Genomic DNA, 24,813 nt, shown 5'->3' on the forward strand with positions numbered 1-24,813 from the left:
AAAAGATCAGGGTTTGCTGGAGGAGGTGGTAAATTATTCATGGCTTTATACGATTTGCTGGGAGCAATTCTCTCCCTCTCTCTGTTACACTCCTCTAGTCATTCTCTCCCTCTTGCTTCTCTAGAAACTTTTCCTCCACCTGCCAGTCAAGACTTCCTGTTTCCCGTCATGTATTTGACAGGATCTGAACATTGTATCTGAATGTTTGGACCAATCCGAAGACCAGATGCCAAGGAAATTTCCAAAAGGTAAAGCTTTTTGTTCTAAGATGAAAATTTTGTTGGTTGTTTCCCTGTCACTCTACATAGCTCCGCCCATAACAAAATCTCATTGGTCCAAAAATCGCTCATTACTGATATATAACATCGATATGTTTTGATTGGCTGGAATTTTTTCACTTTGCATTGCAGTTTTAGTTTGGAAAATGAAAAAATTATATTTATTTTCATACCAAACAATAAGCGCTCGAATACAAAATAAGGCGAGTCAATTTTTTTTTTTTATATGTTTTTCAAATAAGTCTCTTTTGCTTGCCAAGACTGCATTTACAATTATTTAGATTACTGTGATGAAAAGCTGAATTTACAGCATCATTACTCCAGTCTTCAATGTCACATGATCCTTCAGAAATCAGTTGTGTTACTTAATATTTTTATGGAAACCATGATACATTTTTTCAGGATTCTTTGATGAATAGAAATTTCAAAAGAACGGCAATTTTTATTTAACCCCTTAAGGGTCACCGTACCGTATACGGCACGCCTAAGTTTACTTCCCTATATTATTATTTAATCCTAATCTAATTATGACAAACTATATATCGTTGGAAAGTTCTAAGACTCCTAAATAGATATTTAGGACTGTTTTTTTGTTATAAATTATGTAGGAACATAAATAGAGGAATTTATGACAAGAGTGCACCTCAAAAAATCTACGTAATAACAGGAGTCCTGACCTTCGTCACAAAAAGTTGACGCACACACTTTTAATAATTGATATGTTGGTTTTTATGCTAAAATTTCATTAGAAAATATATAATCTAGTATTTGTCAATAAAAAAATATAAAATAATATTATCTTCTAAAAAGTATAATATATATATTATCCTCTAAAATATTGTATTATATTTTTTTATCGCTTTTTTATTATATTACATATTTTATTAGTTATCATAAATAAGGTATCATTTGAAAGCTTATGATCTCAGAATTCATCCTGTGAAAACTGTTTTGAAATTGGACATTGTGTTACCATAGAAACGGTACTCTAAATTATTTTATCAGGCTCCTCCCCTTTTGGGCATCCTTATGTTTCATAATTTATGATCAGAATATTTTCTAATCTTGACAAAACACATATTGTCAGAAAGGTCTGAGTCTCAAGATTCCATATTTTGTGACAGAAGTGATATTTGGACAGAAATTTATTAATTTGTTATGGTAGAATGCATACAGTAAAATTCAATGGAATTCAATGACACCCGGTGGCTATTTTTGGTAATACGCCTAAACAAAATCTCATGGGAACTTCATTTTTTGTGACATCAACTTCAAATTTGGAACACAACTTGGTTAGATATTTGGCTTTGATTTTATAGTATTTTTTTTGTAAAACATATTTTGTAAAATATATATTTTATATAAAATAAAAATATTAAATAAATTATATTTGATTCAATGTAAATTTAAACTTCCATAACTTTTTCATACTTTAATTTTTTGATTCAGCAATAATCTGCTATTTTTTACCTTTAATACAAGACCAAACTTAGGTCTATACTCCAAAGCATTCTTGAATTACAACCATTTAAGCTTGAATAGTGCATTTTAATGTCCATTCTCAAAAAGGGGGGTGACTGCTAAGGGGTTAAAATAAAAATATTTTGTGACGTTATAAATGTCTTTACTGTCACTTTTAGTACTTTTAATGCTCCCTTGCTAAATAAAAGTATTCATTTCTTTCTTTCTTTAAAAAAAAATCTTACTGACCCCAAAATTTTGATAGTGTAGCAGATTTTGTAAAATGTGCTTATAAATTGTTTTTTAAAAAACGAAGAAGCTGGAATTAATTAGGACATTGCAGCACATTTATTATCTTATCAGCTTATAAAAAAACTGATTAACATGATTAACCCTAAATTTGTACAAGTGTGTTAAAAATAATCATGCTCAAACACACGGATCCTCCACAGACTTGTGTTAGAAAAGATCAGAAGCTTGCGTGAGAAAACAGTTGTTGCTGATTGGTCAGTGATGTTTTTAAAGTGCGGCTTAGCGAAGGGTCAATTTACATAAAAGGTCAATCCGGTTCAATCCGTGATCAGTTTCAGCCCAACACAAAGAATCTGAGCAAACAAACAAGAACCTTTGTTGCCTGTGCAGAATGAGGATATCTGAAGATTCTCCTGGAGGCTTTTATCTCCTGTGCAGAAACTTTCTAAAGTCACACTGATCCTGGGCTTTGATCCTGAGCTTTCTGTTCTACAGTATCCTCTTCCTCTCCAGAATCCAATCTCTATCTCTCTTTCTTTCCCTGTTCTCTGGTCTTTCTACTCCACAGCATCATAGACATTGTCCCCTCATTCTCTGTCTATGAGTCCTCGGCTAACTTATTGCACAGGAACATAGAGGATCCATCACTGTCATATACGTACATAGAACAATGATTGAGAGACAAACACAAAGACGGGTGAGGGTAAGATAAATCATAATTTGTCTTGTTTTACAGTAAAAATATCTAATCAACCATAAAACAATATAAATTTACTTGGACAGAAAAAAGAAATGAATACTTTTATTCAGCAAGTGCACATTAAATTAATCAAAAGTGACAGTAAAGAAAAAAATCTGTAAATCTGTATAATCGCTGTTTCCACAAGAATATTAATCAGAACAACTGTTTTCAACATTGATAATAATAATAAATGTTTCTTGAGCAGCAAATTATCGTATTAGAGTGATTTCTGCAGGATCATGTGACACAGAAGACTGGAATAATCAAGCTTTGCATCACAGAAATAAATTGTATTAAAATACAAAACAGTTATTTTAAATTGTAATAAAATTCCACAATATTACAGTTTTTACTTGATTTTTGATCAAATAAATGCAGCCTTGATAAGCATAAGTGATTCAAAAACACACAAAAAAATCTTACCGACCCTAGAGCTGGACGATAAAACGATACCGATAATTATCGCGATATAATTTTCCTCGATAAAACGATAACAAGAGTTTGATAGAAGTTCGATGTAATGTTTATGAACGAAACAGCGCTACTCATTTAAACTGCGCCACAGACAAGTTACGAGCTTATGAGGGCAAATACATTTATTCGCTGATCGATCTCGATCATGTGACCACGACACTTTGAAGAAGCGTTCAAAAACGTGAAGTGTTTGTCATGTTCTGACAATAAAGAGTGGTTTAAAACCACTATTAACGGTCTGGTATCTACAACTTTTACTTAGGAGAAAAAAATTGCCTTTAAACCTGAAAGAAATAAAGATTTTTTATTTATTGTGATAATTATCGATATAGACTGATATGTAATATAAAATTTTTGGCCATATCGCCCAGCCCTTGACCCCAAACTTTTGAACAGTAGTGTATCTTGACTTAAGTTAAAAAATTTATTTAATGTATTTAAATTTATTTACATTTTTTGCCCTTTTTTGTTTATGCTTTACACAAAAAAAAGATATATTCTTTGAAATAAACAAGTTTTTCTCCCAAAAAATATTTCCACAATTCGACTATTTCATGTTTTTTTACTTTGATGATTTTTTATGATGCTTTTTTCATTCATTTGAAAAACAAAGACCTCAAAATAACTTAATTTTTCTTACCACATTAGTTTATAATGTTTTTTGTTCTTTTAAGCATAAATCTAACGTTTTAAGGACGTTTTTATTGGGAAACAAGATAAAAATACTGATAAAGAAATCCAGATTAAATCTCTTTCCCGTCTACACTTAAAACAAAATGGTGTAGGATTTCATTTTAAACAATTTTCACTTAAACATTTGCTAGTAAATTTCACAAATAATCACAAAGAGATAGCAAACAACACATTGACTTAAAGGGATAGTTCACTTTGAAAATAAATTTTGGTATGTTTTAGCTTACCTCAAAGGCATTCAAGATGTAGGTGTCTTTTTTTCCGCAGTAGTTTCAATTTGGATATTTTTAGGTCAAACCGTTCTTGTCTGTCAGTCATACTGTATAATGCAGGTCGATGGTCACTGTATCAAAACACAAGCACAGAGTCCAAATTAAAACAATTCCCCATTGTCCAAATTAAACAATTCCCCATCGTAAGTACACATTGATGGCCTAAGACACGAAACGAGCGGTTTGTGTGTGAAAATGAACAGTATTTATATCGTTTTTACCTCTTGTAACACAGCACACGTCCAAATGATCTGACGGCGCGGGCGGTATAGATGTATACATAGAAGTCGCCTTGGCTACAGTTTCGTTCCAATGAACTGCGTAGCCAAGGCGACATCTAGTGTAGACATCTATACCGCCCGCGCCGTCAGATCATTTAGACGTGTGCTGTTTTCAAGAGATAACAACGATATAAATACTGTTCGTTTTCTCACACAAACCGCTCGTTTCGTGTCTTAGGCCGTCAATGTGTACTTACGATGGGGAATTGTTTCATTTGGACGATGGGGAATTGTTTTAATTTGGACTCTGTGCATGCTCTTTGAGACAGTGACCATAGACCTGCATTAAATGACTGACAGACAAGAACAGTTTGACCTAAAAATATCAAAATTGAAACTACTGCGGAAACAAAGACACCTACATCTTGGATGCCCTTGAGGTAAGCTAAAACATATCAAAAATTAATTTCAAAGGGAACTATCCCTTTAAACGTGAAATTCTGAAAAAAGTGAAATTGTATTTTCTCAGAAAACGTACTCTAATCATCTATTTTATTACAACTAAATATGAGAAATCACAGAGAAATTCCAGACATCTCATTTGTAATTTTTCTCTCCCATGGGACAGTTTGTTCCATCGGAAAACAGCTACTGTGATGGCAATGAAGAGAACAAACGTGATTGGTGCATCTTTGTCTCTCTCTCTCTCTCTCTCTCTCTCGGTTTCCCACACTCCGCTTCCTCCCTCCACCTTGTGCCGTCCTAACGCTCTCCCTTCTCTCTCCCTCTCTCCGTCTCTCACTCCACCTCTCCGTTGGCTGACTGTAGGTACGCCCTCTGCTCGAGTGTGTGTCGGTGTGGTCGGAGCGTGCTTGTGTGTTCATGCGTGTTGGATCACGGATGCGTCTGCAAGCTCTTCATCAAGGTTGTGTTTTGTGAGGAGTCCGGACCGCATCAGCATTCTGGATATAATCCCGCTCCTGTGGATACGGACACACACTAACACGGGCACATCCCGCTGCCGTCAAACAACCGGTAAGAGGGGTTTTATTACTCTCAGTGACCGAGAGAGATGTTCAGGTCCCAACTGAGGTTTTTGTTAGTAAAGCTCTTCTCAGTTTGAGCTCTTTGCAACTGGTTCGGCATCAAATAAATGGTTTTGGAGCGTGTTTGCAAGAGATATCCGTTAATATTTCAGATATCAAAGTGTGCGACGTCTATATTTAGTCCGGAGTAATGCTTTATTTGGTTCGTACGTTCAGATACCAGCCAGTTTCTCTGCCAGGCGGATCATTTAAAGAGCGGGAAGGGAGGGGCTGAGAGGCATTCTGGGTACAGCTGACACATCTAGAAAAGCGAACGGGCGACACAGAGAGAGAGAGAGAGAGAGTGAGACAGGTAGAGAAGGCTCTGTAATGAGCATCAATATTTATTAGATTTGGCCACTTCAACCTTAATTTCACTCTGTGCGCTTGGAAACTAATAAGAGAGAAATGTGATTAGGCATCATGGGTAGAATAGCAGTTTCCACTTCTCTCCCCTCCAGTTAAAAAGCTAAAAAAAAAAAAAAACGTCCAGAGGGAATTTAGGAAGCATTCACACGTGACAGAAACGCTTCTCGGATATTTTAGGTTGCCTGCATGGAGGTTTTAATGTTAATGACTCATACCTCGATCAATAGCTGTAAGTTATTAATATGCTTCTTAAGAATGGTTAAGAACAAAACATGGCGAGTTCATCGCGTATAGTATTTCAAATGTGTATATAGTGACCGATAGCTCTCGGCACGTCACGGGGAATATCTTCCTCCGACTGAACAATGCTTGATTATTGTAGCCGATGTCACATGATCACAAACACACTGCAAAAAAATGATGTTCTTCCCCAGTATTTTTATGTCTTGTTTTGCATATCTAAACATTCTTAAATCAGGATACATTTACTTGAGAAGCAAATTACTTCTATTTCTAAAATTCTATTTAAAAAAAAAATGAGTTAGGAATCTCATAGTGGGATAAGACAAATTAAAACTTAATTCAAAGGGAAAACATGTTTATTTTTCATATTCCACTGGCAGATTTTTCTTGTTTAAAGCTAAAACTCACTTAATTTTTCAGGAAATGAGACTTAATATCCCATGTCATTTAGCATCTCAAGTAAATGTATCTTGATTTTAGGATTTTTTGCAGTGCTGGAGCGTTCCCTGCCTTCTGTTCTCTTAGATACTCTATCTAATCACATCTGCCACTGAGAAGTTAATTCATTTATGAAATATTACCTCGCGGTCAGAGTTATTTGAGTGAAATCACGATACGTCCGGATTCCCAGAGTTCTCAGAGACTGGATTAGTGACTGAGTCTGGAGGTAAGACAGGTCTCGCTTCTCGGAGACGGATCGAGACTCACACAGATCCTCTAGCTTCTCAGTTCTTGCTTTTGTTGTGAGCTCATGGTGCTGGGAGTTTGATGACTTTGGGGGGAGCTCTGCTAGCTAGTGCTAATGGAGCTAAACTCATTAAAAGCTCATTATGCACTTTTAGGACATCTGTACAATAATTCATTTGGCTATTTTTGTTTTCATTTACCACATCGGGTGCTGTTTGCATCATCCTCATATGAGTCTGAGTTATTTTCTTCCATTTTCTCTGTCTGAATTAAAATGGGATTTCAGTCTAATGTAAGAGAGAAAGAGACAGACAAATTCAACATAATCAGTCATTTCATGACCTGAAATAAATAAATGGGTTAACAAATAAATGAGTGGCTGATTATCAAAGCAATGGAAATGGTTACCCTTAGGGTCAAAAATACATATTTTGTCTTCATAATCTTTGCTTTCCTCTTAAATGACTTTACTTTTTGACTCACATGACCAAGTTCTGACCTATTCCTTGTTACTTTTCATGATCCAATCAATTCCCAATGGATAAAATCAAGCCCAACCTACATTCCCATTGAATACTGATTCACTCATGAATTGAAGTAAAATCTTATTCACTAACTTCCCACATTGCAGTTAACAAGGCTCGAATTAATATTCAATGTTATATTTGAAATATTTTTTCATCACACAGCTTTTAATCATTTACATTTTTTTAAAGTTTTAAATTTACAGTATATAACATTTTTATATTACATTTATTCTTTATAGTTTAGTTTTTTATAATTTGTTTTTGTTTTGTTTAATTTCTATTTTAATGAGTAAATTTTTTTTTCAAATTAACTTATATTTGAATAAATTTGTTTACCTTTTATTTACTTTTTAAATATTTAATACATTTTTAATTTTAATTTAATTAAATTTTAAGTAACATTTTTGTTTTTTTGAAATTTGACGACTAATTTTATTTAATTTTAATTCTATTTATTTTACATAATTTTTCTTAATTTTTTCATTATTTAAATTTTTTATGTTTATATTTATTTGAATTATTTCAAATGTTTAAATTATTTAAAGCATTGTGGTTCTTGTCATGGCATCAGTAATGATGTTGAAGACAGGCATATATCGAGTCGCATGTGCAGTGGAGCGCGCGTTCAGAATTTTAAAGTGTCGTATCAAGTACCTGGATTATAGTGGTGGAGCGAAATTTCCCAATAGTCAGGGAATTCTTGCATGCAAAATGGACTCATTGGCAATTCTGTGATTTGCATAATTTCTCTTGACTATTTTTGCCTGTTTCTTTAGTTAAAAGCCTTTTCTGTTTGCAGGACCATAGCCACCATACAGCACATCTCTCTCAATAACGCATATTAATCATTTCAAATCGGGGATGAGATTAGCAGTTGGTTTTGCAGTCTTGGTGCAATCCCATTTCCCTTTTTTTTGTGAATCCCATTTCCCTTTTTTGGGGTCCAAAGCATCATGTGTTGTGTAGATGAATTTTGTAGCTATGAAAATGAATGCTTCTGCTCTCACATGTTCTCATTGTCAGTTTTATGCACTTTCAGTAAAGATGGATGAGGTTTTGATGTGCCCTGAGGATCTGTTCATTCAGGAGGCCTTGCTCTTGATGAACGGAAGAAGCTCCAGGTGGACATCAGCTCTCCACAGAAAGCATGCCTTGCAGCCTCTGGCAGCTTCATAGTGGAAGACTAATCTCTCTTTTGGCAAAGAAAAGCGACTTCCCGGGGGAACTTGAAGTGGATTTTTACAAGAACTCATTGTTGAAGATGGTTAAAGCACATTCCCAGCCAACAATGTCTTACGCGTGACCTTCTGCCTGTAGCACACTGGTTTACACAGGGGTCTATCAAACATCTGTAACGGCGAATGTGTGTTTTCAGGTACACACAGGAAGTGAAATGTGCCAGTGATGTTTGACGTACGTCAAGCTCCAGGCCATCGCGCTCAGCTCTGCCTCCAACCCAACGTAAAGATCAGGATGGATTATCACATACGAAAAAGAGAAAGAGAAAGACGGAGAGAGAGCGTGACCTTATATTCCCAGATCCATCTGTGTCATGTTCAATGTTCTGTGCTCTCCTCAGATCAGATCTGATTGTTCTGGATGGTGTTGCTTTGGGTTGATAACCGTCAAACCCCTGACAGATAGAATCCATCTCTCGTACATCTGTTCTTTTTAACGCGTTTAATGAAAACGGAAAAGTCTGCTCGCCGCCTTTTATCAAAGACAAATTGCTCTCATCTTGAGCGTTTCCTGATCAGAATTCCGTGCCAGTCTCTGACATTTAATTTGCAGCTAAATTGGGGTGAGAACGGTGTGTGAATGAACGGCCGATGCTCTGATCCAGAGGCGTGCGAACAGAGGACTGCTGTTATTCATGTCGGAGAGGACAATGACAGCAGTCACAATAAAAGCTTTTAAAGGAGACAGAGGACATTGTGTGTAGTCAGGAAGGGCTTTTATAGAGTTCAACAAGGATGAGTCATTAAATGATGCACTAAAAAAAGCATTTATCATTGTGCTTTCTAGTGAAATATCCTTAAAATAAGACATTTATTTAAAAAGCATAATTGCAGAAAATATTGAAGGAAATGTCTAAATAAAACAAAAATATTATTATTATTATTATTATGTCTGTGGAACACAAAACAGAAATTTTGGGTTCCACTTTATTTCTATATTCCACTTTAAACGTTCTACTAACTATAAGTAACTTTGCAACTACATGTCAACTAACTCTCATTATAGTATTAGTAGACCTGTCAGTAGACTGTAAGTTTATGGTTAGGTTAGGGTTCGGGTTAGGAGATTAAGTTAACATGTAGTTGTAAAGTTACTTATAGTCAGTAGAATGTGTTAGCAGATATTAAACAGACAGTCTACTAATACTCTAATGACAGTTAGTTGACATGTAGTTCCTTATAGTTAGTATAATGTCTATAGTGGACTATCTAACTATTTCTGCTGCCTTAAGTGCAGCCCAAAGTGCTGTACAAAGCCATTGATAAAACCAAACACAGAGAATACAAAACAGAACAACATAAAATTAATATTTAGTTCTCTCCTGGGTCAGATTCAAACGCCAAGCTATAAAAGTGCTTCTTCAAAGCCGTTTTAAAAGAGGGCAAAGCGGGGACAGAGCGGATGGCAAGCGGCAAGTTATTCCATAACCTAGAACCCGGCTATCGAAAAGGCGCGATCGCATTTCCGCTTGAGTCGGGACCGCGGTACCTGGAGCAATAATTTATCTGCCGATCTCAGATTCTTTACTGGCTGGTGCGGAATAACAAGATCTGACAGATAGGAGGGCGCGAGACCATTTAAAATGAAAAAAAATATTAACAGGGCCTTGAGATCATTCGAAATCTGATAGGTAGCCATTGAAGGGATGTTAGAATCGGGGTGATTTTGTCCCTCTTTCTCATACCGATAGTCAATAGTCTAGCAGCGGCATTTTGACCCAGCTGCAATCGATTCACCAATGACTGAGTCCTAAATACACCACATTACAATAGATGATATAAAAGCATGATGATCGTCTCCAAATCTCTAAATGATAGCATAGGTTTCATTTTAACTATTAATCTTATGTAGTAGAAACTTGTTTTCACCACAGCACTAACTTGTTTTGCAAAATTCAACTCCAGATTTTTTGCGCATGGGTCAACATTTCTGGAGAGTGGCCCCAAGTAGCTAGAAATGAGTGGCGAAGAGCTAAGAGGGCCAAAGACAACAACATCAGTTGTGCTCTCATTTAAGTGGAGAAAATTCTTAGCCATCCAGCATTTTACATCATCGAGACACTTGGAACGAGCGGATGTAATGGGACATACAATTGAGTGTCGTCAGCATTACAGTGGTATGTGATCTCATATTTCCTGAAAAAACAGAGCCTAATTAGGTATAAAAGGTAACATACAGGTATACAAGGAAAATAAAATAGGACTCAATATGGACACTTGTGGGAGCCCGCATGATAGAGGAACTGAAGATGATGAATGATTACCGATTTTAACTGAAACAAACCAGCGCAAGACCATGCTGCTAACCCAACCTCATGCTGTAGACGATCTGAAACAATACTGTGATGGATTGTATCAAAGACGGCGGTTAGATCAAGCAGAATTAAAATAGCGGAGTTACCCGAATCCAAAGTGAGCAAAAGGTCATTTGTCACTTTAAGGAGGGCGGTTTCGGTGCGGTTTCTGACTGAAATTTATCATGAAGATTATGGTCAGTTAAGAATGCAGAGAGTTGAAGAAAGACAATCTTCTCTAACACTTAAGACAGAAAAGGTATTGTGGAGATGGGTCGAAAATGATTAAAATCAGAGGGATCAAGACTTGGCTTCTTCAGAAATGGCCTAATCACTGTGTGCTTAAAGCAGGAAGGAATAATGCCAGTGCTCAATTAACTATTCATGATAGTCAAAACAGATGGGCCAATCACACCTAACACCTCTCTAAAAAGACGTGTCGGCTTAATATCCGCCGGTGAGGTAGTCGTTTTCAGTTTTGAAATTAACTCTATCAATTTATTAAGATTAATTGGATTAAAATGTGTTAGCTGGACATTATTAGGGGCAGGATTGGAAGAATTAGAAGCACTATCATGCTTCTCAATCTTATTCCTGAAAAAATCTTGAAATTTTATACACAACTCGGGGGAAGCATCTGGATGTGAAGAAGGCTTAAGGCTAACCACTTTATCAAAAGTATTAAACAGTACTTTTGGATTGTGTGAATTTTTAGTTATAAAATCTGAGAGGTATTACATCTTAGCTGCTTTGACAGGTAGACAGGCGGTTCTTGAAAATGTCCAAGGAGACATGTAGCCTATCTTTTTTCCATTTACGCTCTGCTTTACGGCACTCCTGCTTGAGAGCACGGGTATGGTGGTTCAACCATGGACGAGAGCTACGTTTAGAAACCTTTTGATTTTGTTGAAGCTATACGATGGATCTTCCAAAACAAACCTTGTTAAAGACACTGTGTAGGCATTAGAAGACTCCTTTACAGTTGAGGGAACTATCAATGTCAATGAACTATCAATAATTCACATCCTTCTGATCATTAGGAGGTACATATCAGACATATGATCCAACAGGCAGCTTTCCTTAATATCAATGTTACATACAGTACTGAAAAGCCGTAAGTTAGAACAAGATCAATGGTATGTCCGTGTTCGTGTGTAGGGCCGTTTATATGTTGAAGGAGGTCAAATGAGTCAATGAGTTGTAGAAATTCCTGAAAAGTAATGGGAAGGGCAACAGACATGGATATTAAAATCACCCAGGATTAACAATTTATCCACAGCAGGCTGACTATATTAGACAGAAAAGTCCCGAATTCCTGCATAAAGTCCTTATTATATTTTGGTGGTCTATAAATAAGGGCACAAGTCACTGGGCCGGGTAGTTGAATTGTAAATAATTGCAACTCAAATGTATGATATTGCGTGGAAGGCAATAGTCTACACTTAAAGCGTTTTTTTTAAAAACTGTAGCCACGCCTCCACCACGGCCCACTAACCTGGGAGAGTTGAAACAGTCACAATCAACTGGAGATAAGTCTGTCAATGAATCCAACTCACCAGCATTGAGCCAAGTTTCCATCAAAAATAAGAAGTCCAAGACATGAGATGTAAAAAAAATCGTTTAAAATAAACGATTTGTTACAGATGGATCTCGCGTTTAGCAGCACCGGTGTCACATGTCGTGGACCGGTGTCCGTGAACACAGCAGGAGGTTTAACGTATTCCAAAGTGCGAAGGTTACGAAAGTCGACACCTCTCTTGACGCAGCGTTGTCTTGATGATCGGCGAAAGGGGGTCAAAGAGTCCGGAAAGACTGGAACAAGACCGGTAGGCCATAACTAAACTAAACAAAATAATCTGTCATTTACTAGTGGTTCTGACAAAACGTTAATTGCTGCTGTCTATGTAAAAAAAAAAAAAAAAAAAAAAAAATTTGAATGAATTATTTATTTTTAAACGATTTGAATGAATGATTCAATGACTCACTTCACTTGTTTCATTACTGGATGAATCAGCGTTTTTGAACGAATCTGTTGAATGAATGATTCAATGACATACATTTTTTCAATGGTCACTTGTCGCCACCTACCGGTTTAACGATGTAATCGATACAAGCGCCAAGTTACTTTCAAAAGGTGATTTCCTTTTATTTCGAACGCTAACATCTATAGATATCAGTGTTTATATCCGAACTATACACTTTTAATCCAGTACTTCTGTGATCATTTTAATATTCGTAACAGAAATAATTACACTGTGTGTGGTTGAAAAGACAGTTTGTGAAGCTGTTACATGACAACTTTTCTCTCTGTGTCAGTGGCATATGAATGTTTGAATGTTCCAATGTGATTTTTGTCAAAGGTTTAATCACAGGTGAATCTCGTTGTCATTTAGGAATAAGATTGTGTGGGTGGTTGAGATTTCAATCTTTTACCATTATTTGTGCAGCTCTATTAGAAAATAAGACAAAACTACCCATTTGGAATATTATTTTTAGCATTGTGACGCAAACACTCACATACACTACCTGAACGACTGACTTTCTGAAACTGAAGTAATTTGATTCGTTGTAATTGCCTTGCGTTAACTCACAATTACATTTCACTACCAATGCACAATATTAATACTAATGCACTCATGAAATCATATAAACAAGACAATCTGTAAACACATCTTGTCATTAAAATTTCCCCGCTCCATTTTCTCTGTCAGAATTAATATGGGATTTCAATCTAATGTAAGATAGAAAGAGACAAATTCAACGTAATCAGTCATTTAATGACTGAAAGAGACAAATGAGTAAACAAATAAATGAGTGGCTGATTATCAAAGCAACGGGAATAGTTTAATTCAACATGAAATAAAAATTGACCCTATTTACTTTCTTAAATACATATTTTGTCTTCATAATGTTTGATTTAAAAATTGCTTTCCGCTGAAGTGACTTTACTTTTAGCTTCACGTCACCAAGTTCAGACACAAATTTTCATGATCCAATGAATTCCCAATGGATAAAATCAACCTACATTCCCATTGAATATCCTGATTCATTCATAAACTTATTACGGAAGTAAAATGTTTATTTTAATGTTGTTTTAGAAGCCGTATTGAGAAAATCAGTGACCAGGTTTTTCAGCTATCCTTTTGTTTTTCAGCTGGTGTTTTGATGGCGTTTTGCATGAAGCTCTACAAAAGCGAGCGCATCCTTGGGTGAATGCACCTTTGAAATCTCTGCCGTCAGAGCTGATTGCTTTTGAAGTGCTTTGGTAATGAAATGGTTGTGGAGATTCTCGTACGAGTAAGAAATGCTGTCGCACGTCTCCCTGTCTCACCTCCAGCCCCTTGCAATCAGAAAGAGGTGATTGAATTCTGCTTATTAACAGCCTGAGCAAAGACAGACGCTGTACCAAATCCTGGTGTGCTGCCTATCTAGATGGGGTTTTTAGACAATACAGGCTCATTCTTGACACAAAGGCTGTTATCGTGTTTTATGAAATGCCTTGATTGAGTTGCATGGACTTTGCACAAGTAATGCTTGCAGTACACTGATATATTGGCCATGTTGATTGATTTTTATACATTTTGAGATTATTGGCATCTTGAACTGTCATGCCCTGCTCATATCTTTTAACCAAGTGGATCTTAGATGCAATTTTAAGAATTTTGGTTTCCGTTAAAAATGCTGTGCCTATAAATATAAAATGTCTTTTTAAAAACTTTATCCCCATATTATCTGTTTCATTTTTTACTCAGAGATGGACAGGGCTGCTTTTAATATACAACAAAAAATGGTTGCCAAATTCAGTTGCAATTTTGCATTTTTATATATATATATATATATATATATATATATATATATATATATATATATATATATATATATATATATATATATATATTTTTTTTTTTTATTGCATGATTTGACAGAACCAGGGTTGTTATAGTTAACTAAAACAATAATAAAAATAATAAAAAAAGTTTTCAATACTTTAAACTTCAACTGAAATTTTTTTTATATATATATGTTTTATATATATAAATAAATAAATATTAATAAATATATATATATATATATATATATTTACAATCCCAAAATTACTACAAATGTAACTAAAATTTTAATAAAAATGAATTGACTAATCATAATTTAATAATATAATAATAATAACTAAAGTAATAAACTTACTAATTTTAATTTAATTTAATAAATAACATTGTTTATCACATCATTTTTAAGTAAAATTTTTGTAAAATACATAAAATTGGGTAATATGCATAAAAGTTTCATGCTCTCTAGATTGTTATCACCATCATAGAGTATGTTGCAAAACTCACATCAGTTAGCTGTTAAATAAGACAATCCCAGAATGCATTGCAACGGCAATCAATCAGATGAGGGAAATGTTGCTTGCAAATATAATCCTATTTTATATGTACCTTAAAGACAATTATATTTCGAAAAGAGCTTAGTATTATCAATATATATTTTATGAACATTTATGTTTTGTATTTGGTTCAGCATTGATTTGCCTTGGAGGAGCACTGGGCGTCATCCAGGAGCAATGAGCTTAACCAGCCTCCTGTAACGCTCTATTAACTTGCGTCAAACTGCACTCCGCTGTACTAACATTACAGTGGGAGTATCTGCTGAGTATGAACTATTCAGGGTTACATTAGAAATCACCTCTCAGTCTGATATATGTCTCAACTAAACCTTCCATCTGGAAAAAATCACCCTCCATTAATCAGCGCTGAGCTCACGGTTCAAGAGCAATTTTCCAACTCAATGTTAATTAAATAGAGTAACTCGTCGCAGGTTAAAATCCCCGACATCTGTTCACGACAGTAATTTCATAAATTAATATTTAAAAAAAAATGACCTTTCGAATATTAATAGTAACCTAAAAGGGCAAAAAGCCCCATATACCGTCTGTGACATAATCCTTAACAACCTCAGTATGACCTCACACATTACACATCCCGAGAGCAAAATCTGCTTAAATATACAAAAGCTACATGAGCGTGAAATAATCACACGTGTTTTATTTAAAAGCATTTAAACATTAGATGTACTGACACAACCCTTCTGTTGCCTTTAGGCCACTTCTGACTGTTTTTGATGACGAATACACTATAAATACTGTAGTTTTTGTAGACCAAAAAAAAAATTTTTTTCAGTGTGTTAAATGAGATCATGGTTGCAACATCCAATGAGATTCCAGTGAGGGTGTAGGATTTACTTTGAAATAATTTTCACGCAGAAATTGATTGAAGATTTCGCAAATAATTACAAAGAAACAGCGAATAGCATGGAATTTTCAAGTAGAAAGACTGTAATAGTACTTTCTTGTAAAACATTTTCCAATTATCTTTGTTTTATTTACAACTTTGAAAAAACTTTTGTTACAGTGCAAAAGACATCAGTTTTCAGGGATTTTGCCCATCCTGATGAACACATGTACAATGATAAGTGGAGGTTGTATCGGATTTCATTTACATTTCTTAAAGGTACAGTAGCAGACAGTTTAACTTCATGGATCATAGAAAAGACTTTAGATAGTGCACATATATTACTATGAATGGGAGAAAGTGCAACTCGCAACATGGCGGAATAAGTCCCGCCTTCTATATAAAAGAGACAATCTCCAATTGGCAAAGTCCTTGCGTCATTGCAGCTGCCTTTAGAAGCAATAGAAACAGGCTGTGTTCTGAGACACGTACAGCCTGAAAAATGTAATTCTTTGTCATGATTTGAGCATTTAGAAAAAAAAAAATATGAGACAGTTGTTGTCAGATTTCATTAGTGACTTCAAATATGAAATTGTATCGTAAGCTTGGTGAACAGCTTTGTATGTTTCCCTATTCAAAGAGAGGAGCTGTACTTGCATGAGTGAAATATCTGCTGTTTCAAAGTTGGCTGCAGAGTGAGATGACTTGCCTAAAAGGGATTTTGGTCAAAGAGATGGTGGGCAAGTTTTGACGATTGTTTGGTATAAGACATTTAACGTGATCTGTAGACTTAATTTAAAACAAAAGTGTAGAAAACAACCCTTTTTATTTATTCAGTTGGTATTTGCCCAGTTGTTCCTCAGTGATTATATAAGAATAATCCGTAGCGCAGTGGTTGTGATGCTCGGCAGAGTCAGCGTGTCAAATACAGACACCAGTTCAAACTCTGTCTGAGAGCTAATTAGTCACACTTCATTATGAGTCTGACTGAAGGTTATTGTAATAATTACATTGAGGTTTCCCTGTTTATTTGGTCACATAAACCTTTGGCGATGGCTTCTCCTGAGGAAGAAAAAAAACAAAGGTCATTGTTGCTTTTCTGCACAATAATAAAGGCGATCTGAGAAATCTCTTGAGGTAATGGGCCAGAACCGTGTAAACAGCAGAATGTGCGTCATTAACACCAGAATCGAGAGCGGCCACCTCATGTCATTACAGGCTGCTTCACCAAACAGCTGTAGCACATTATGGGATATCTGAAGCCCAACGGGGATGACAGAAGAAAACCCTAAAGCCTGGTGAACACTGTGGGATTTCTGTTTTTCTGATCTTCTCATGTTACGGTATACACTTTTGGAAGAAATTGATCTATATTGAACCTTAAGGGCTGGTTCACATGTTTTTCTATTCCACTGCATTACTTTTCCATTGTTTTCTATGTAAACAAGTGCTAGACGGATATGTTTGACTGTTGCGCTCGCATCTCGCATTTTTTATTTTCGATCGTTTTTCATAGCAAAAATGCTTTCTGTGTGAATGGCCCCTAAGGATTCTGTCAGGCGCTTCATATATAGAACATTTTAGGGGTTCCCATCAAGGGGTCATTTTAAGGATTTAGTTTTAAAAACTAAAGTAATAAATTACTTCCTGCACACACCTGCGTAGATTTGGAACAAATTTGCATAATTCCAGTCTGGTCTTCATTGGCTGTCCGTGAACGACGTCTACTTTGACGCTCAAACACTGTAGTTGTAGCTGAGACTGGAAGAGTTTGGTTCATGTTGTCGACATGTCAAGAAGACGCTGTTTTCTGCACTGCAAAAGCAAATCAACGTTGATGCACTTCAAAAGCATGAGGACTTTAGCTCAAATTAATATGATAAAACCAATGGTTCCCAGCCAACATTTGTATGTGAGGCCCAAATGGGTATGAACTGGGCTGAAATATGTGGGCCCTATAGGATTGTCCATGGGTTCCATAATGGCCCCATGCAAAAATGCGCAAGACCCATCTCGGTCCCAGCTTTACTGTTCATATGACTGTGTTTGAGTAAGATCTGGAGCTGAAATTCAGATTTGTAATGGAAAGGATGTATATTATGAGAAAATTAATATATATATTTTTTTTTTCCCTTGGAACCCTGTTGTAGGAGACCTACCGAACTAAATTATGAGCATTTAAAATAGCCTAATGGGGCACTTTAAGACAAAATTTTATGAATTAAACAGCTCGTAAATATACTTTTGCTAAAAATTTTAATAACCTGTTAAACTAGAGTATTATGCAATTATTTAATACATTTATGCTTTTATAGAACATTTTTGCCAATAAAGGGCTCTTTAAAATTGAGCCAAGAACCCTTGGGTTTTATATAGAACCCCACTGAACCTTTTTTTACTAAGAGTGTATGGTGAGATTTTGGGGAAATCCAAGATCTTGCAACATTTTTTAAATATCTTTATGATATGTTAGCAATGTTTTGCACAGACAAGGAAAATAAAGCAGCATCTGGAGTCTGTTGTGGCTGGATGAACCAGTGAATTAGTGGAAATCGCCTATTTTTCAGAACAAACTCGAGGTAATTTTGATCATATGATCATTATGCAAAGGATTGCTAACTTTTAGATATATTTATGGTAACACTTTAGAGTAATGTTACATCTTTTACATTGTGTAATGCATCAGGTATCTTGAACGAAAATTGTATTTGTTATTTTCTAAATATGCATTTTAGAGGTATACATTAATATAACAATATATATTAGTGAGCAATTATTAAGTTAATGTTATGTTGATTTATGTTGCATAAATCATATAGACAATCATCAAATATATTTTACTCTTTTTAATTTCTGTGCTCCTATTGGTTCTTCATTAGATGGTTGTCATAGCAAAAGACACACTCTAGGGGCCCTATTTTAATGATCTGAAACGCAAGTGTCAAAGCGCAAGTAACTTTGTGGGCGGATCTTGGCGCTGTTGCTATTTTCCCGGCGGGATAAATGACTCTTGCGCCAGACGCAAATCTAAAATGGGTTGGTCTGAAGTAGCTTCATTATTCATAGGTGTGGTTTGGGCGTAACGTGAAATAAACCAATCAGAGCGTCATCTCACATTCCCTTTAAGAGCAGGCGCGCTTTGTTCTAAAGCGGATTACTATTATAACGGCGGATTTGCCAGGCAGACGCCAGGAGCGGTTCAAACACTCTCGTCAGGGACGTTGGGGATGGAGAAACTCACCCAAATTAACTTCGATTAAAAAGGCGTATGATAATTTGGGTAAATGTGTAAGCTAGATGTATGCTTTTATAATAAATTGTCTATCTACCTATCTATCTATCTATCTATCTATCATAATAATGTATGATTTGCAAAAATGAAAACTGCTGCTTCTGTGTAGATGAGAGAATCAAAGTGTATGCGTGTTGTTGATTATGGCATGCGCCCTTAAAATAGCTTATGAATAACATGCGCAACGCGCCACTGACTTTAAACTATTTTTTCCTGGTTAGTGGCGCAATTGTTTTCTAAACCTGCAAAATAGCATGAAGGAACGTTTGCGCCGGAACACGCCTCCTTATTGCGCTGAACCGCCCAGGGAGCGCAAGTTCATTCCCTAGTTTAGCAACGTGCTTCTGTGGAGGGAAAAGCGCACTTTGCGCGGGTGCAAAATAGGAATGATACATGCGTCGGTGTACAAAGTCAATTGCGCTGGGTGCAAGATCGGGCCCTAGGACTTTCTGAGTCTGAAATTCATTTAAAGGTGAAATTATTTGGATGTAAATTAGTGTTAGATATCAAAATCATACGATGTACATTGGGCTTAAAACATGTCAAGACTTGTTTGATTCTTGGGCAATCAGTCACATTTTAATGTGTGTTTGAATCTTTAGATGGATGTGATTTTTGGCTCTGTGAATTTAGTTCCAAATATAGTTTGTAACTTAATTTCATTCAAAATCAGAGAGTGCTGTTCTGAATATCAGTGTTTATTTTTTATACAACAGTTCATTACTAAAGAAGTTGATTAATTAAAAATTGAGTCATGGTATGTTTTGTTTTCCTCCAGTAATGAACTGGAACAGCGTATATGAGTGGAATAAACAAAGATTTCTAATAAAAGAAACATGATATGAAAGTCAGCCACATTATTGTGTTAATAAATGTCCCTGGACTTTTGTGCATGATCCATTAGTACTTTATACTAAAGAAAAATAATGTTTTTCATAATCTTTCACAATCAAAATGTAATAACTTTCCCTACCTCTGAAATGACTTTAGCTAATAATACCACTCAATTTATTAGATGACAATAACATCATGTTGTCTTTTAAAGAATGTAATTCCAAAGCTAATTACTATTCATTTATTATTAAAGGAGAGTCAGTGATTGGTCGATGTGAGTCAGTAAGTCACTGTTCGTCTCTCATAATGTCCTGCAGAGATTTAATTTCCTCTGTTTTCTCCCATGACCCAAAAGCTCTTATTGGAAAAGAAACAGGACTTGACGGAAACTTGACTGAACCGAGGAAAAATACACAACTTCAATTTCCTCCTATCTGCATCTGTCTGTCTCACGTCTCTGTGTGTGTCGTCGTATAGCTCTGCTCTTCTGGTCTCATCAGGGCGTGTGTTTGGCTCTGAAGGTCTGCTGGGATGTTGACAGCTCTCTTCAGGTTGACTTTGTGTTGCGTAAACAGAGATTAGTGACCATACTGGCTCTTAATTAAAGTCAGAAAGCTGCCAGGGGACAGAGCAGGCCATCAAATATTAATGTAGACAGTCCCCGCAGCGGGCCGGCCCTGCACTCAGGGGGTTCCAGCGGGTGTGTTTCACCATGATGTGCCGTCACACACGCTCCCGAGGGATCGCTGAGTGTCATGACAGATCAAATGATGCAATGGAACTGAAGGGAGCGCGAGACGCCAGTGAAACATTCAGATGACGGCCTGTGAATGTCTTTCTTCGGGCCCGTAATGAGTCTATGTTTCATTCTGAGGGATCGCGTCCACTTCTGACTGAGGTCTCGATGTCATTGGCTTCGTGCCTGTCTGGATCTGATCTAGTGGACTCTTAAGAATGACAATGTGGATTTAGGGTTGACATTTTGAGTTTACGCGTAGGCTTTAGACTTTATGGTTTAGGGCAGGGGTCGGCAAGTAACTTTGGCCGCGGGCCAATATTTTTTTTAGCCAGTAGATGGCGGGCCAGCTACACAGAGTAGGCCTATGGATACAAATTAAATACTCTTATATAGGCCTATAATTGCGGAATATGATGGGTCCGTCACCGTCCGTGGATCATTCATTCAATCGTTTTTTTTTTTTTTCAAATTAAAACCAAAAATAAAAAGATGAAAAACGACTTGTTTTTCCATTATTTATTTCCTAAACTGAAATGAAAAAAAAAAAAAATAAGGACGGGTTTTCTGATTTTCTGATTGTGCTCAGATCAAAAATAGAAAAAATGAATTACTGGATTAGACAAATTTAAATTTTGATTTTTAAGTTTTAATTTAACACCTTATGCATATATCAAGGAAACCATTTTAAACAGATCAAGTAGGCTACTATTGTGGTAACATATTACAGCCATTTTAATAAAGGTGTGAATAGCAATCATGCCTCATTCCGTACAGTCCGACTTTTGAACTTTATTCCTTTTTTATTATTATTATTTATTCGGGGACACACACATACACACCTAAGGTTTAAGGAGGTCTGCGTGGGACTGTTTTTTTTCGTCCCGCTCCCACAAGGTTCTATTCAGCAACCGCTTAAAATACACTCGGTGTTCACCCGCTTTATTTCCCGACCTGACGGGTCCACAAAATTTAGATCTCGTTTCCATAATCTCACATTCAAATGTCTCTAATGGAAAGAAGGAGATTGGAGTAGCCTATAATAATTATAAATGCTATACAAAAATTGTGTTCGTGTCAGTATAAATATTAGGCTATTTTAACATTGTACTGTCAGCAGAGAAAAAAAATGTCACAGAAAAAAAATATGAAATATAAATAACATGAATTAAATAGGACAAAGCCTATCACTCAAGTTTCTAAGCAACATAAACGAAAATCATATTGCCCTACTGACGAAATGAAGTAGGCTATTTTCTGTCGAACTATTTCAAACATCCTTGCAAAAAAAGAATGTTGTTGACTGACAATGGTTTCAGTACCAAACAGCTCCTCAGAGCTAGGTGTACAGGCGGTCAGAATTAAGTGCGGATACGCTGTCAAAAGATGTCGGGAGTTGGCTATTGTCAGTCAGACCGCACGCTCCGTCCAAAGTACACCAGAGTTCTGACCGCTACCGTCTTTTGACGCGCGAATGGACACAAAGTGGTCAAGCGTGTAACTAGACGCGGCAGGCGCGAATTTGACGCGCTATTCACGTCCGTTGTGAACGCACAGTTATACTTTAAAACGTAATCCCGCGCCGCATTATTCCCTATGGGCGTTTCACACAGTATGCGGCGGTGAAATCGCCGCGCGACTACGGCTTTTCTCAAGTAGTGGAAGAGTTTTGTACAGCATTTAGGACTGCCAAAATAATCCGGCGGGCCAGAAAATATTGCTGACGGGCCAGTTTTGGCCCGCGGGCCGCCAGTTGCCGTTCCCTGGTTTAGGGTTAAGGAGCTAAGAGTTTAGGATTAGATTTAGTCTTTAAGATTTAGGTTGTAGACTTTATAGTTTGGGATTTACATTTTGCCGTTTGGCAGATGCTTTTATCGAAAGTGATTGAAAATGACAAACATCGCAAGCAGAATCTCACACAAGAGCCAACAATGCCACAATTTTAGGATTCGTTTTAGAGTTTAAAGTTAGATTAAATAACAACTAAAAAAACATAAATAATTTCATTTTAACTAAACCTCAACGATTGTAGACTTTGGTGTTAAAGGTTTAGGATTGAAGTTAAGAGATTACATTAGTTTTAAGGGTTTATGTTCAAATGTTAGGATTTAAACATTGTGTTTAGGACTTACAGGCCTGGTTTCACAGACTAGTCTTAGATTAAACCAGGATTATGCCATTTAAGTAGCTTTTATAAACATGCCATAGGAAAAAAAACAAAAATTACTGGTGTGCATCTTGAGACAAAACAATGCCACTGATGTATTTTAAGATATGTCGGTGCAAGTTGCTTTCAGTTCAGACAGCTCAAACATGCATTTTCCATTATGCCAAATGAGTTCAGGATTTGGATTTAGTCTAAAGTGTTTTTTTTTTATTTATAGGCTTTGGAGTGTAGTGTGAAACAATTATAGTTAAGGGTTAGAGTCAGGATGTACATTTAGATTTACTGTAAGTGATTAGATTTGGTCTTCAAGGTTTAGCATTGAGGTTTAGAGTTAAGACATTCGTTTTAGTTTAAAACTCAAACTAAGTTACTAAGGGTTTGTGGTTCCAAGTTTTAGGATTTAAATGTTGTTTTTAGGATTAAGGTGCTGTTTACGCGACACCGTTTTCAACTAAAAACGTAAAATTTTACATGACAACAGCGTTTTGGGTGCCTGAAAACGCAAACCTCTGAAAACGGGTTTCAAAGTGCACGTTTTTGAAAACGGTCTCCGTGTAAACGACAAAAAAACGCGAATCTCTGAATACGATGACGTCATGCACATGTGTATTACGTGTTCAGTCTATAGTGTTTCATCGCCATCTAATGGCCTGGCAGCAGAATACAGGGTTTTTAGTCGTTTTCGTGGATTCGTGTGAATGGGGATCGTTGTGACAATGGTGTCGTCTGTACACGGAAAACTCAAAGGAAAAACTTCTCCGTTTTAAGCATATTATTGTCGTGTAAACGTACCCTTAGAGTTAAAGAGTTCAGGATTTGGATTTCATCTAACTGGGTTTTTCCCATTTGAAGGCTTTGGATTTTATGGTTTAGAGTTTAATATTAAGGGTTTAGCCCTCAGGGTTTGGGTTATATGATTTATAGTTTAGGATTTACATTGTTATTTAGTAGATGCTTTTATCCAAAGTGACTTACAAATGAAGAACATTGCAAGCAGAGCCAACAGTACCACAATTTTAGGATTTCGTTAAAGATTATGGCTTTATGGATTTAGTCTTCATTTATAGGCTTTGGGTTAAGGGTTTAGATTTAAGATGTTAAGTTTTATAATTAGCTTTAGTTTTAAGGGTTTATGTTGAAGGCTTTGGAGTTTCAGTTTTAGGATGCTGAAGTTTAGAGTTAAGGATTAAGCGTTTAAAATTAAGTAGCCATGGGTTTAGGATTAGATTTTGTCTTCAGGATTTGGGTTGTACGCCTTAAGTGTTTTACAGGTGTATTTAGATTTAGAAGTTTAGGGTGTAGTATTTTCTTTTGGGGGGGGGGGGGTATATATTAAAGGATATATTGAATATCCTTTAATATTTTATCATGACATTTTATTCATTGGAATATTTTTTTCTCATTGACCAAAAATACTTTATTTAAATTAATATATATATAACACTTAAGGCGTACAACCTAAATCCCGAAGACAAAATCTAATCCTAAACCCATAGCTACTTAATTTTAAATGCTTAATCCTTAACTCTAAACTTCAGCATCCTAAAACTGAAACTCCAAAGCCTTCATAAACCCTTAAAACTAAAGCTAATTCCAAAACTTAACATCTTAAATCTAAACTGCAATCCTAAACCCTTAACTCCAAAACCAAATGAAGACTAAATCCATAAAGCCATAATCTTTAACGAAATCCTAAAATTGCGGTACTGTTGGCTCTGCT

General features: G+C 35.9%; 1 protein-coding gene across 1 annotated transcript in view; it reads left to right on the forward strand.

Annotated features, from left to right (window-relative positions):
* Nucleotides 1-5,291: 5,291 nt before the first annotated feature.
* lingo1a (leucine rich repeat and Ig domain containing 1a) overlaps nt 5,292-24,813 on the forward strand; it is a 76,479-nt gene continuing 56,957 nt past the window's right edge. The window contains exon 1 of the mRNA XM_081355595.1: nt 5,292-5,428. The gene's annotated coding sequence lies outside the window, so the exon portion shown is untranslated. The remainder of the gene's footprint in view (nt 5,429-24,813) is intronic.

This window comes from Scardinius erythrophthalmus (genome assembly GCF_964197995.2).
Source record: "Scardinius erythrophthalmus genome assembly, chromosome: 24".
NCBI classification, from domain to species: domain Eukaryota; kingdom Metazoa; phylum Chordata; class Actinopteri; order Cypriniformes; family Leuciscidae; genus Scardinius; species Scardinius erythrophthalmus.